The sequence below is a fragment of the Manis javanica genome, chromosome X (assembly GCF_040802235.1).
Source record: "Manis javanica isolate MJ-LG chromosome X, MJ_LKY, whole genome shotgun sequence".
Taxonomy (NCBI): domain Eukaryota; kingdom Metazoa; phylum Chordata; class Mammalia; order Pholidota; family Manidae; genus Manis; species Manis javanica.
This window is the reverse complement of record NC_133174.1, coordinates 45060524-45073804: the sequence shown is the minus strand read 5'-3', so window position 1 is coordinate 45073804 and position 13281 is coordinate 45060524. Positions and strand designations below refer to the sequence as shown.

General features: G+C 40.4%; 1 long non-coding RNA gene across 1 annotated transcript; it reads right to left on the bottom strand.

Moving 5' to 3' along the window:
- Positions 1-3380: 3380 nt before the first annotated feature.
- LOC118969393 (uncharacterized) lies at positions 3381-11242 on the bottom strand. The gene is made up of 2 exons (XR_012127599.1): positions 10352-11242; positions 3381-8750 (listed from the first exon to the last, which is right to left on the bottom strand). It is a non-coding gene; the product is annotated as an uncharacterized lncRNA (long non-coding RNA).
- Between the last annotated feature and the right edge of the window lie 2039 nt (positions 11243-13281).

The following is a 13281-nucleotide window of genomic DNA, read 5'->3' as shown; positions in this document are numbered from 1 at the left end:
TCTTTAAAACTAGGCTCTTTCTTTTCTTTCAATCAAACGCCATACTAACATTTCTTGTAACAAATGCTCATGAATTTTGAGCCTAACAGAAAATTCTCATTTTGAATATTTCAAAATAATTTTGAAGCTTTCCCTCTAAATAGACACAGACATTGCTTTACTCATCTTACTAAGTCCTTTTAAGTATTCAACTTAGAGCACCAACTGAACGTCACCCAGGGAACCATACATGACCTCATTCTAAGTTGAAGTTTGGTTTCACATCCATAAACCTTGTCAGCACACTTTCATATATTGTTTAATGCCTTTAAAATTTTCAGTGTAATTGTATTTGTGCACTCAAAGAGCCATATGTTGAAGACAGTAAGCATCAAATTTGCAAAGTAAGAATCACTCACAAAGAAATGCTGAAAATTTTCTTTTAGCTCATGCACCTTTTCCAAAATTCTTACACACTTAGGTTTAAAACAATAGAGAAGGGTGTACTGAACCCACTGCTTCACAGAAAGCTGACACGCAGGTGGGTAGTGCCTTGGATTTAATTAAAGTCACCTAGCATCATTTACTGTGGAAATGAGACCTACAGGCAAACATTTATGGATGAGGGCTTCTCTGTGAATGAAGCTCGGCATTTTCAGAACAAATTCCAGATGTAAATTTCCTGCCACAGGCTTACACAGTTTCCGCAATATTTCAAAATATTAATGTATCACTTTGAATACTTCAACCTTCATTTATTTTGGTGCTTCTTGCATTTCAGGCTTTCTGACTAGTAATATTGAATTGAGCACAGTTTAATCAACATCCAGAGATGTGTCAGCATAAAGTGAAAACCATTTTGACTCAACAATCTGGGTTAGTGTTGCTTCGACATCCTATGACCTGTCGTCATTGTGTCTCCTAATAGCAATAATTGAAAGTGGCCCCTTTCATATTCCTTTTACCTCGTTGGTCCCAAATACAATGTGGACCATTTCCTGGCAGGCTGTTAACATGTGAGATTCTGCTGGGAGGACCAGCTTAGCTTTACTGGTTAACCATGCAACCCTGTCACTAGCTGGTTGAGCTCCATCTAAGGATGTTCCAACCCATCTCGTAAAAGAGGCCAGTTTCTCAATTTGCACCTCCAGATGCTTTAAAAGGTCCAAATCTTTTGTGTGACAGACGGTTTTGAAGTCAGTTGACCAACAAAGCCTGTTGGAAAATGAAGTTTCTTTTTGATAACTTTGCCATGCAAATGGACACTAAGGCTGAGGCAGAAAGCCGAATCCAAATTTGAGACAATTCTCATTAAGTTGCTTAAATTAGGGACATCTTTGATTTCTTAGGAGGGAAGACTACTGCGTTTGTCTGGTGAGTCTCTTGATTTTCCAGCTTCAAGCAAAAAGTCCATTTTGATGGGAAAAGAAGTATATTAAAAATTAAATCTACTTGAATATAAGGTATCGAAGAGGTCAGCAGACCATTGTGACTTCTGAAAACTGTTCTTTTCAAGAAGCAAATTTTAGGTCTTCTGCTTTTTGAAGAAAGCAGCACTCTGCAACAAAGCCATAAAGGCCCAGCTTTTCCTTTAATGAATCAATGCAGTTCAACTCCTGTCAGGCTGTATTCACTTACTGATTGTGGGTAAAATTGTAATATTTCCAGAATATCTCACCTGGCTTTAGTAAATCTGCGTATCAATAGGCGTTCAGAGGTGGAAAGAAGTATGGCTTTACTGCATTTGCATCATTCCTCAGGGGTGGAGAGAAGTTCATCTCCATATCAATGGGTAATTGCCTGGGCAACTGAGGGCTTATTTGTACCTGAGAGGGGAGGGGGAGGGGCCAGTTTTGCTTCTCTCGGAGCTGGAAAGACGGAAGGCCCCGAACTGCAGTTTGTGTTAGGCAGGAGTGGAAAGAGAACAAGGTCAGTAAAGCCCCCTTGAAAGAACTCAGTTAACCAGTTAAAACTAGAAAGCCAGAAAAGACTCAGAGTTAAAGAGTTAATCAGTAAAGCTCAAAAGGTCAAGAACAACTTGGCCTTGAATATTTGAGTATTCCCCAGATAAGGAAAAGTGTCTGAACACAGCCCATATCTTCATTGTGTCAATTAGATCATTGTAAGATTTACTCTAGCCTGCTAAGAGGCCCACCTAGAAACAGCATAAAAAAGACAGGGAGATCCCACCTTAAAGTCAAAATTGCATTTTGTAAAAACCCTGGAAGTTTAAGAAGAAAGATTCTCAACATACTCTTTAGCAAACATAACTCTGCCCACCTTGGAGGAAGGGCAGACAGTTTTGATTGATATGCTCCCAAACCAGGAAGCTGCTATCCTGGGAGGGGACTAAAGCCGTAAATTTCTTGCGTTAAGCTAATTTTGCAGAATTACCTAGAGGACTGATAAGAAACTTAATGTCTCTCCAAAGATACTTGAGACCACTTAACAGGCCCACACCCCTAGCCCTTTGTCACATTCCTGAAAAATCCTTAAAAAGGGGAACCCCCAACTATTCAGGGCACTCCTCTCTCTGGGGTTGCCCACACTTGAGTGTGTAACTACCTATTCCTAACCTCTCAGGGTGCTCCTCTCTCTGAGGTCACCCACACTTTCTAAGGGTGTAAACTTTTAATCTTAAAAACTCTTTGTCTCCAACCTTTCAGGGCGCTCCTTGAAGGGTCCCCACCAGTAAGATGGCAAACTTCCGGCTTCTCTTCGGGGTCCTCAGTTACCGCCGGCGCCACCTGAAGCCCAATCACCTCTCGCCCCCCTCCCAATCCCAGCACCTAGCCAACAGCCACCAGCCCCGTAGAAGTGACACCTCAATCAATTCATGCCCCTTCCTATATAACCCAGCACCTTTCCCTAATAAAGCGGAACTCTCCGGTGAATTGCTGCTATGTGTTGCTCCTTTCCTTTCACTCCTCTCTCTGTGAGGTCACCTGCACTTTCTTTCTAACTTTAAATCAAACTTTTACTCTCCTTCACTACTGTGTCTCTGCCCTACAATTCTTTGTCGCGGCGGGGACAAGGACCGAGGAAAGTACACAATGCCTCTCCCCCAACATAAGCAATAAATGGATTTTAAACTTTATTACTCCTTTTGACTGATTTTGGTTTTAGAGGTATTTTGCGCCCAGATTTCCTCTCCCCAGACTTACATTGGGGGAGCGTTGTGTATTTTCCTTGGTCCTTTTCCCTGCCACCACAAAGAATTGAAGGGCAGAGACACAGCAGTGTAGCAGAGTAAAAGTTTTATTTAAAGTTACTTAAAGAGACAAAATGTGCAGCAGGCAACCTCAATGAGCAGAGGCACCCTGAAAGGTTGGAGAGAGTGTTATGGGTCTCAGATCGGGCACGCCGAAGCAGGAGTAAGGAAACAGGTCCTCACAGAAACGTAGATTATAAAAAGGGAGACTTTATTTTAGCCAGCTGGAGTCTGCCAAGGAGCAAGCTCTCCAAGTGCAGCCCCGAGCCTCTGTTATAACATCTTTTTAAGCATTTTTACCACATCCTGCTTAGTTTTTGCAACTTTTCCACCTTCGCCTAAATTCAGCAAGCTATATTCTTTGTTTAATGCTCGGGGGGCTTAAGCATCCTGTTTTGCCCACCTGCTGCAGGAAATGTGTGAAACTGTTGGTCTCTAACAAAGCAATGTACAGAAGCAAAAATAGCATGGAGTTAGTTGAACATCCTGTTTCTCATGGGATTTATATCTTTTCCTTTAGTTTCTCAGAAGTTGGTACGTAACTAGGGTCTGGGGCTAACTTTACAGAGAGCTTTGTGTCCTATTTTTATGTCTGAAATTGCTTCAGCCCCTCACATTCCCCCCTCTCCTTGTAACAGAGTCAAACCATTGACTTCAGTTTTTTTTTTTTTTTGGCTTGGTAATGTTCTTTAATGAAAAGTAGCTTTACTGCCACTAGTCTCTTCTGAATATAACTCATGAGGCAATTCATAACACAGGGTCCTACAGTAACTACAAGCAGGAGGAGAGCAAGGGGACCTGCAAGGGCTGTCAGGAGGGTTGTTAGCCAAGGGGACTATGAGAACAGGCCTTGATAACAGTTTGCTGTTGCTTCCCTCTGAACCTCTTTCTTTGAGGTTCTGTCTCACCATAGCCAAGGTATCTTGAATAATGCCTTATTTGTTTGCATAGAAGCAGCAGGTTTCACTTAATGCCATGCAAAGTCTCTCTTGTTTCATAAAGAGGAGGTCCAGCCCTCTCCTATTTTGCAAGACTACCTCTGCTAGGGAGTCTACAGTGGACTCTAACTGATGGACTGATCTCTCTAACATCTCTAGATCTTCATCTACTTGTTTACTGAGCACTTTGAAATTGGCATTATTTACAACAAAAGAAGCAGTCCCTACTGCTACTGATCCTGCTATTCTCAGCCCAACTAGGAGGGACACTAGGATGGGGGCTGGTCTTTTTGTTCTAAGAGAATATATTAAGCCCATGTGTTCCCTACCAGCTTCCCCGTTATAAACTTGAGGGAGGATGTGAACCAAAATACAGAGCTCAGGTGCCCTTAGGTCTCCTACAGTAGCTGTTATTAATTGCTCAAACAAGGGGTTAATCTGCTGGTACAAGCAAACCACGTGGCAGATGGGCTAACCAGGAAGTTAATTTAACTTTTTCACTAGAGGCGGGGGAAGTGTAGTTTAGAGTAATTTCACAGAGTTTCTGAAGACAGGGATTTTTGACTGAATATGAAGGGGAATGGATGCAAAACCCTGTGCCTTGCACATCTCCCAAGGTAAGCGAGGGGTGCAATCCCCATGGGCAGGGACCTCTGTCCCTGATCTCATCTAGACTAAAAAAGCAAATGTTTTCTTCTTGTCCCAAGGTCGCATTTGCGGCTAGACTAACATAATAAGGAGGTTTGGGATTTAGGGAGAACTAGCAATCATTTGTCAAATTGACAGTGGATTAATTTACAAATCTGTAGACTGACTCTAGCATCTCAAGTATCTGGTCCGGGGATCTTGTAGTGGTCATTAACAGGCCGAGGTGAGGAGGTTCTGTTAAGCTAATATTTCCACTTGATGGCTCAGTGTGGGGCTTTGGCATTGGGGTGGGAAGTTGCAGTGTTCCTCTCGTCGGAAGGGGCACCGGATTTAACAAGGGTACCTCTCAGAGGGGGCCCACAGGGTTCAGAGGCTGGGGTATTTGAACTCTTTGGATAGTGAACTCGGTTCGTGGGTCCTGGCCCCTTATATACAGCCAGAGCCTCCAAGTCTTTCCTGTCTCCCAATCCTTTCCCACCCTATAAGGGTCCTAATTTTTAACTTTTAATTTTAGTGGGTTAATCTTTCTAGCTGTATCAAGGTCAAGGAGGCTGTCTCAAGACAAGGAAATATAGGGGTCATGGTCTGTCCATGGGGCTATGGTTTCACATCCCCAATTTGCACAATGATAGTGTCCATTTCCCTAACAGTAGGACCCCAATTTGCTGGGCAAACATAAAAAATCCCACCTTTGGAATGCTCTTTGAAAAGCCTTGTCATCCTTATTCTTAGGATACTTATAAGTGGATAGTTCTGCCCATAGTTCAAAGAGATCAAATCTAAAAACTGGGGGGTCACTTCCTGTAAAACTAACAATATTCTTTTCCAAGGCTGTATTGATTAAATTCCATGAGTAATTTCCTGGTCAGTGGGGGTGCTGGGTGGCAAGACTGGGAGCAGGTAGAGCTTCTAACAATATTGAAACAATACATCTGAGTTTTTGGTTTTCCTTTTGAGTCTTATCGTTAGTGGGTCTTGGTTGGGCGGCGGCTTCACCAGTGTCCAAGTAGTGGGGTTTTCCTCCCCCTCTCTCGCCAGCTTCAACTGTGTTTGTTGGATCCATGGTCTTATATCAGCAACCTTCACAGCTCTGGGGGTTGTCAAGATGACTGGGTAAGGTCCTTTCCACCCGGCCCCTAGCACCTCAGTCTTATGTCGTTTTACCCACACAAGGTCTCCCGGCTGGAGCGAGTGTGGTTCTGGCAGATCCTTTCCCTGTATGGCAGCCTTCACCAGGGACTGGATTTGGTCTTGCACTCTTTGTAGGGCCTGTGAGGACTGCACAATTTCTTGATTAGAGGTTTCTGTAGCTTTTTCCAAGCCTACACGAGGGAGGATAGAAGGGGGTCGACCAAACAGAATCTCAAAAGGGGTGAGCTTTAAAATATATGGGGTGCACCTTACCCAGAGAAGTGCTAAGTGGAGGAGCTGTACCCACCCTTCACCAGTTTCCAAAGTTAACTTAATAAGAGTCTCTCTCAGGGTCTGATTCATCCTTTCAACCTGGCTTGAACTTTGGGGCCTGTAAGCACACTGAAGTTTCATTGGGACATTCAGGGCACTAACAACTTCTTGGGTCAGTGGTGCCACAAAAGCCGGTCTGTTATCCGACCCCATAGAGAGAGGCAACCTGAACCGGGGGACTATTTCATTTAGAAGCTTTTTCACAGTCACTTGGGCTGTTTCTGTCTTTGTTGGGAAAGCCTCTACTTACCCAGAGAAGGTATTTACAAAAACTAACAAATATTTGTACCCATATTATCTAGGTTTTATCTTAGTGAAATCTACTTCTCAATGTCGCCCTGGGGATTCTCCTCTCTCCCTATTTCCCTGTACTTGTGTAACCTGTCGGGAGGGATTTACTTGTTGACAGACAATGCAACTTTTTCCTATTTCATGCCCCGGGGACCTAGAAGTCTTTCTGGACTAAGTCTATCATTTTATTTTTACTCAAATGGGTGCTACTGTGTATCGGTTTCAGCAAGTCCTTTCCCAGCACAGCAGGGAGCATAACTCTCCCATCAGGGTGGATCATCCAGTCTTCACTGTTTTCTTTTGCCCCATACTCTGCAGCAAACTCTAAGTCTTTTCTATTATAATGTGGCTTCTCTTGCAACATGGGTGGTGGCAAGGTCATAATTAATTCTGAGATTTTTTTTTTCAGGGCCACTTCTCCGGCTGCCAGGTCAGCTGCATGGTTTTCCGTTGCCTCAGGTGAATTTCCTTTTTGATCTCGTGGACAGTGCATTATGGCCGCTTTCTTAGGCAGCCAAATTGCCTTTAAGAGTTCTAAGATCTGGGGCTTGTTTACAGTGAAGTCATGGGTTATGCTGAGATACTCTTGCAGAACACTCAAACATTCTAGGACAAGTTGCTCCTGGCCTTTTGACTTTTTAACTGATCTCACTGAAGTTGTCTATATTCCTAGTCTGGTATCTTTACCCTGGAGAATTAGTGTGCCCTTCACTTTGCATAATGCTGAACACAGTTTTGATAGGGACTTTACACTGTTGCATTGCTTTGACTGTAAATATCTTGTCATGCTTTTTCCAGAGGCCCTCACTCTACTCTGTCTAAGCCCATGATTCTTGTCTCATTTCCCCCTCTGCAGATAGAGACTCTAGCTGCTGCTAGGGAAAGGGGGCGATGACCGCTCTGACTGCTTCATGCTGAGAAGGGGCACAGTAAAGGGTGCAGTTAGGTCTCCATCAGTAGTCAGTTGAGAGGGCCTCAGAAGATGGGCACTTCTATTTCAGGTTCCACTTCTGTTACTATTTGTAGTTTTATGGCTTCTAGGCAAGATAGAACAAATTGTGTTATTAGGTTAAATAGCAATATCTGAAGTTGAATTTTTCATTCTGGAAAGACAAACTTGATGAGATTAAGAATGCACGGTTGAATACAAGAACTAGAAATAGTAAAACTTTAACTGAAATTGTGGGAGAAAACTAACACATTTGGAGAATAATAGATATTTTGCGGAAACTAGAATTCTGGATCTAGTTTATGTCTCAATGACTAGTATTAGTATTTAGTATAGATAAAGGCTGCATTATTGAAATAACACTTTTCTCTAACATCACCCTCATTTTTATTAGAAGTAACCAGATTAAGAAAATAATTAACACTTGGCTATAAGTGCATTAAGAAGAGCAATTGATTATATAGGCTTTTTTTAAAAATGTGCTTTGCTGGAACATTTTATAAGGAGTTTCAGATTGAACTTTTAAAGGTCTCTTGAAGCCAGAAAGCCAAGCCAGGCTTGCCATCAGGTTGTACCTGCAGTACCTGTACATTTGGGTGAATTCCTCTCTTCTTGAGGTCTCCAAGACATCCTGAGGTTCCTGCACCTGCCAGGAAGTGACCTTCCTTACTCACCTGGTAAGGCTGCTGGGAATCCTGTAAGCAAGGTACCAGGCCAGTTCTTCCAAGGGGCTTTGTTGGCTTTATAAAGTCAACCTGTTCCTTAAAGCTGTCTGTTCACATCTGAGTCTACACACGTGTCTCTCAGGTATAACATTCCAGTCAAAGCCTTGGTAATATAACCAGTGTTTTTAATTGGTCCTCTTACAAGGAAAGCACATTCGTATTGAACTTATGCAAATAAACATACTGCCATGAAATATAAAAATAGTCACTGAGAGTTTTCAAATTCTGGAGGGATCAGGTAGGGAGAAAGATAATGTTTCAATTCTGCTTATAAAGACAGTCATTTAATAAACTGTTGTCAGCTTTAGAGAAAAAGCTTAAAACACTTTAAGAGCAACATTTGAAACAAAAAGCCATGAAATCATCTTCCTTAGTTTACTTAATCCTATGTAACCAATACTTGTTCTGCTGAAATCTAGTTCTTTATTAGTGTAGGAGTGCTAAAACGGTGACTATAAATGAAAAGAAGACTTACAAATGACGATGGCTAAAGATCTGACGAGAGCTTACTGTAAGACAGTTGACATAAGGAAATTGGGATAGTACTGTAACAAAAAAACATTCAGTAACAAAGTTTAGCATCATTCTCTTTAACAGTGCTTTCCAGGTAATTAAGCAGATAATTATATATCAGATAAATAAGCTAAATTAGCTAAATACTTTCCTCAATGAGAAAAAAAATTCCTCTGACCTGTTCCAGGGGCCCTCTGGAACATATCAGAGTTAACTACAGGTAAAAGCACCTTTTTGAATTTGATTTTGGAAAGTTGTCAGAAGAAAGTTTCTTTGGCACTTGCTTAAATAGGATTATAGGTTGCTAGGAAGCAATGCTTATCTATTTAACCAGAATGACATCAAAAATACTTCTAAGACAAATACAGAAGATTACAGTTAGGCAAAGTTTAGATTTTAGTCCTCTTAATATTAAGATCTCATTTTTAAAAATACTCAGACAACTCATTGAGACTTTAAGCATGAGAAACTGCTTTGATAAAACAATTAGAGAACCCTTTGCAATCTTTCAACATTAAGAGCAGACTGTTTAAGAAAACTTTGTCCTTGTAACTGAAAACAAAATTCTAATTTTGCTATATACTTGATATCAAGACTTATTTGCTTTAATTTTATATAGCATGACCATATCAATTCTTACACAAATTTTCTACAGCTTCCTTTTTACATTCAGAGTTCTTTCTCTTTAAATAAACAGCTGTACTTTAGAACAAAGTTACATTCTTTTATCAAAAGACACATTCTTTAGCATGGAGAAATGTTTTCCTTATTTCTTTAAGTAGTTTTATTAGAACTTAAAACCAGTAGGAACTCTAATTTTCAGTGATCACTGAGAAATAGGCTATTGCAAACTGTTACACTAGCATTCTTTAGATTGACAAATTTATGAACATCTTATCATTTTTGGAAATGTGCTTTACAGCACAATTTCTCATTAGGCATAAAATATGTCTATATAACTTAGCAAACTTTAAGAATTTTGGTTACTAAAAAAATTCCCAGGCTGTTTGCATATATATACACTGTTATACATTAATACAGTATTATTATTAAGATGTTTATTTGCTACACTTAGTTTACTCATTCTTAACAACTATGCTAGATCACTTACAAGACCTTTACTGAATATTAGACAAAGTCAAGCCCCTAAGCATTTTATTCTTGAAAGATTTAGCAGATAACATCAACTTAAATGACTTTAGGTAAACTTAGGCAGCTGATAACCATAAGGACATGTCCATTTCAGTTTAACTTAAATGTAGCATTAATGCTTAATATCTTTTATTAGAATTTTTGGGAAGTTTTAGAATGCCCAATTTTTACAAGCGCTTGTCTTTAAATCAATTTTTATTGATACCATCTGGAAGTAGAAAAATATTTTTCATTTACACATTTAGACACACAAACATACAGATTGAGACGTAATGACTACAGTTAACAATACTTCTCATACAAGAACATATAAAAGACACACTATACCGCTTGCACACATCAGGTGGCCACCACAGAACCAGACAGATGGGGAGGTTGATGTCTCGCCTCTACCCCTGACTCAGGGAGTAATGCTGTGTCCAGCCTCCCCACTGAGTTGAATCAGTGCTCAAACCAGAACCAGAACCAGAACCAGACTCACCTCCGGAGGATTTCCAGATGGCTCCTTAAGAAACTCTGACAGTTGAGGATGTGCTGATACCCGTGGGCCCACGGGTGGTCAGCGATCTCAAGGTCTCAAAAGAACTGCTCAATGATCATGCCTGATCCCGGACAAGCCCCCAAATGTTATGGGTCTCAAATCAGGCATGCTGGAGCAGGAGTAAGGAAACAGGTCCTCACAGAAACGTAGATTATAAAAGGGAGCCTTTATTTTAGCCGGCCAGCGTCTGCCAAGGAGCAAGCTCTCCAAGTGCAGCCCCGAGCCTCTGTTACAATATCTTTTTAAGCATTTTTACCACATCCTGCTTAGTTTTTGCAACTTTTCCACCTTCGCCTAAATTCAGCAAGCTATATTCCTTGTTCAATGCTCGGGGGGCTTAAGCATCCTGTTTTTCCCACCTGCTGCAGGAAACATGTGATACTGCTGGTCTCTAACAAAGCAATGTACAGAAGCAAAAATAGCGTGTAGTTAGTTGAACATCCTGTTTCTCATGGGATTTATATCTTTTCCTTTAGTTTCTCAGAAGTTGGTATGTGACTAGGGTCTGGGGCTAACTTTACAGAGAGCTTTGTGTCCTATTTTTATGTCTGAAATTGCTTCAGCCCATCACAAGAGAGAGTTTAAGATTAAAGGTTGTGCACTCAGAAAGTTTGGGCAACCTTAGATGAGCACCCTGAAAGGTTGGGAGTTCCCCCTTTTAAGGATTCTTCAGAAATGTGTCTAAGGGCTGGGGTTGCAGGCTTGTTAAGTGGTCTTTGAATACTTAGAATTAACTTAACACAAAGAATTTCCTGCTCTGATTTCTCCCTGGGATACCTGGTGTTCTTGGTCTGGGAGTGTATCAAACAAGACTGCCTGCCCAGCTCCCAAGGTGGGCTGAGTTATCTGTTTGGTAAAGAGTAAGTTAAGAATCTTACTTATTAACTTCCTTGGTGTTAACATGCAATGTTATCTTTAAGATGGAATCCTTCCTGCCTTTTACTATGTTGTTTACGGCTGGGCCTGCATGCTAAATTATTTGCCTAGGTTGCAAACTACTTGATTAGGGTGGAAGGAGAAAAAAACAGCATATAGGTAAAGGTAAAAAATGAGCTGGGTCTGCATGATTAACACAATAAAGACATGGGCTGTGCTGAGGTACCCTCCTTTACCTGGGAAATATTCAAACATTCCAGGCCATGCTGCTCCTGGCTTTTTGAGCTTTAATTGATTAACTCTGGGTCTTTTTAGTGGTTTTTCCTGGCCTTTTTCTCTTTCCACCCCACTCATACCTATTTTCCTGCCTAACAGTCTCTAGGGTTTTCTATATATAGTATTATGTCATCTGAAAATAGTGACATTTTTATTTCTTCCTTACCAGTTGGAAGACTTACCTCTTTATCTTGTCTGGTTACCATGACTAGGACTTTTAGTACCATGTCGACTAAAAGTGGGAAGAGTGGGCATCCTTGTCTTGTTCCTGATCTTAGTGGCAAAGCTTTCAGCTTTTTGTCATTGAGTATGTTAGGTGTTGGTTTGTTATATATTGCCTTTTTTATGTTGAGGTATGTGCCCTCTATGCCCATTTTGTTGAGTGTTTTTACTGTGAAGAGGTGCTGAGTTTTGTTAAATGCTTTCTCAGCATCTTTTGAGGTGATCATGTGGGTTTTTAAAAATTAAAGTATCATTGATATACAGTCTTTTTTTTTTGAGAGGGCATCTCTCATATTTATTGATCATATGGTTGTTAACAACAATAAAGTTCTGTATAGGGAACACAACGCACAATCATTAATCAACCCCATGCCTAATTCTCAACAGTCTCCAATCTTCTGAAGCATAATGAACAAGTTTTTACATGAACAAGTTCTTACATAGTGAATAAGTTCTTACATGGTGAACAGTGCAAGGGCAGTCATCACAGAAACTTCAGTTTAGATCACGCATTATGAACTATAAACAATCATGTAAATTATGATTATTCGTTTGATTTTTATACATGATTTATATGTGAATCCTACATTTCTCCCTTATTATTATTATTATTATTTTTAATAAAATGCTGAAGTGGTAAGTAGATGCAAGATAAAGGTAGAAAACATAGGTTAGTGCTGTAAGAGGGCAAATGTAGATGATCAGGTGTGTGCCTATAGACTAAGTATTAATCCAAGCTAGACAAGGGCAACAAAACATTCACGGATGCAGAAGATTTCTCTCAAAACAGGGGGCGTGAGGTTCTAAGCCTCACCTCTGTTGATCCCCAATTTCTCACCTGATGGCCCCCCTGTGGCTGTGCCTGTCTTAGGTTGTTCCTCCCTTGAGGAATCTTACCTGTCTCTGGCTAACCAGTCATCTTCCGGGGCCATACAGGGAAATGTAAAGTTGGCAAGTGAGAGGGAAGCAATATTGTGTGAAAAGGTTAGCTTTTTACTTTTTTTCAGATTTATGCCCTGTGGCTTCTATGCCCAACATTTGTCTTGAGGTATCTTTACCATTTGGAAGAATTATGATACTTGGTAATTTCGATATGAGGCATGAATTCTACTTAGGGGTTATAATTATGAAGGAAGAAGAGAAGCTATAGAAATAGCAGACCGAAGAAAACATGGGAAGATTGATTATTTCTTTGACATATCTTCTTGTAGTGTAACATAAGCATGTATAGGTTTTAAATTACTAATTAAATTGCGTGCACACATTAACATAATAGGAATACAGCTACATAACCAAAGCAGACCTACAATGACTAGCCATATCCAGTGAAACCAAGAAAACCAGTTAGGCACCCTAGGCATTTGTGAAAACTTATCAGAGATATAATGGATCTTGTTTAACTGAATTTGAATATTTTGAGAAAAATCAGACAAATTAAAACAACACATTCCTGGGAACTGTTCACATCCCATATGTTCTTTTAACAGTAGATAGTC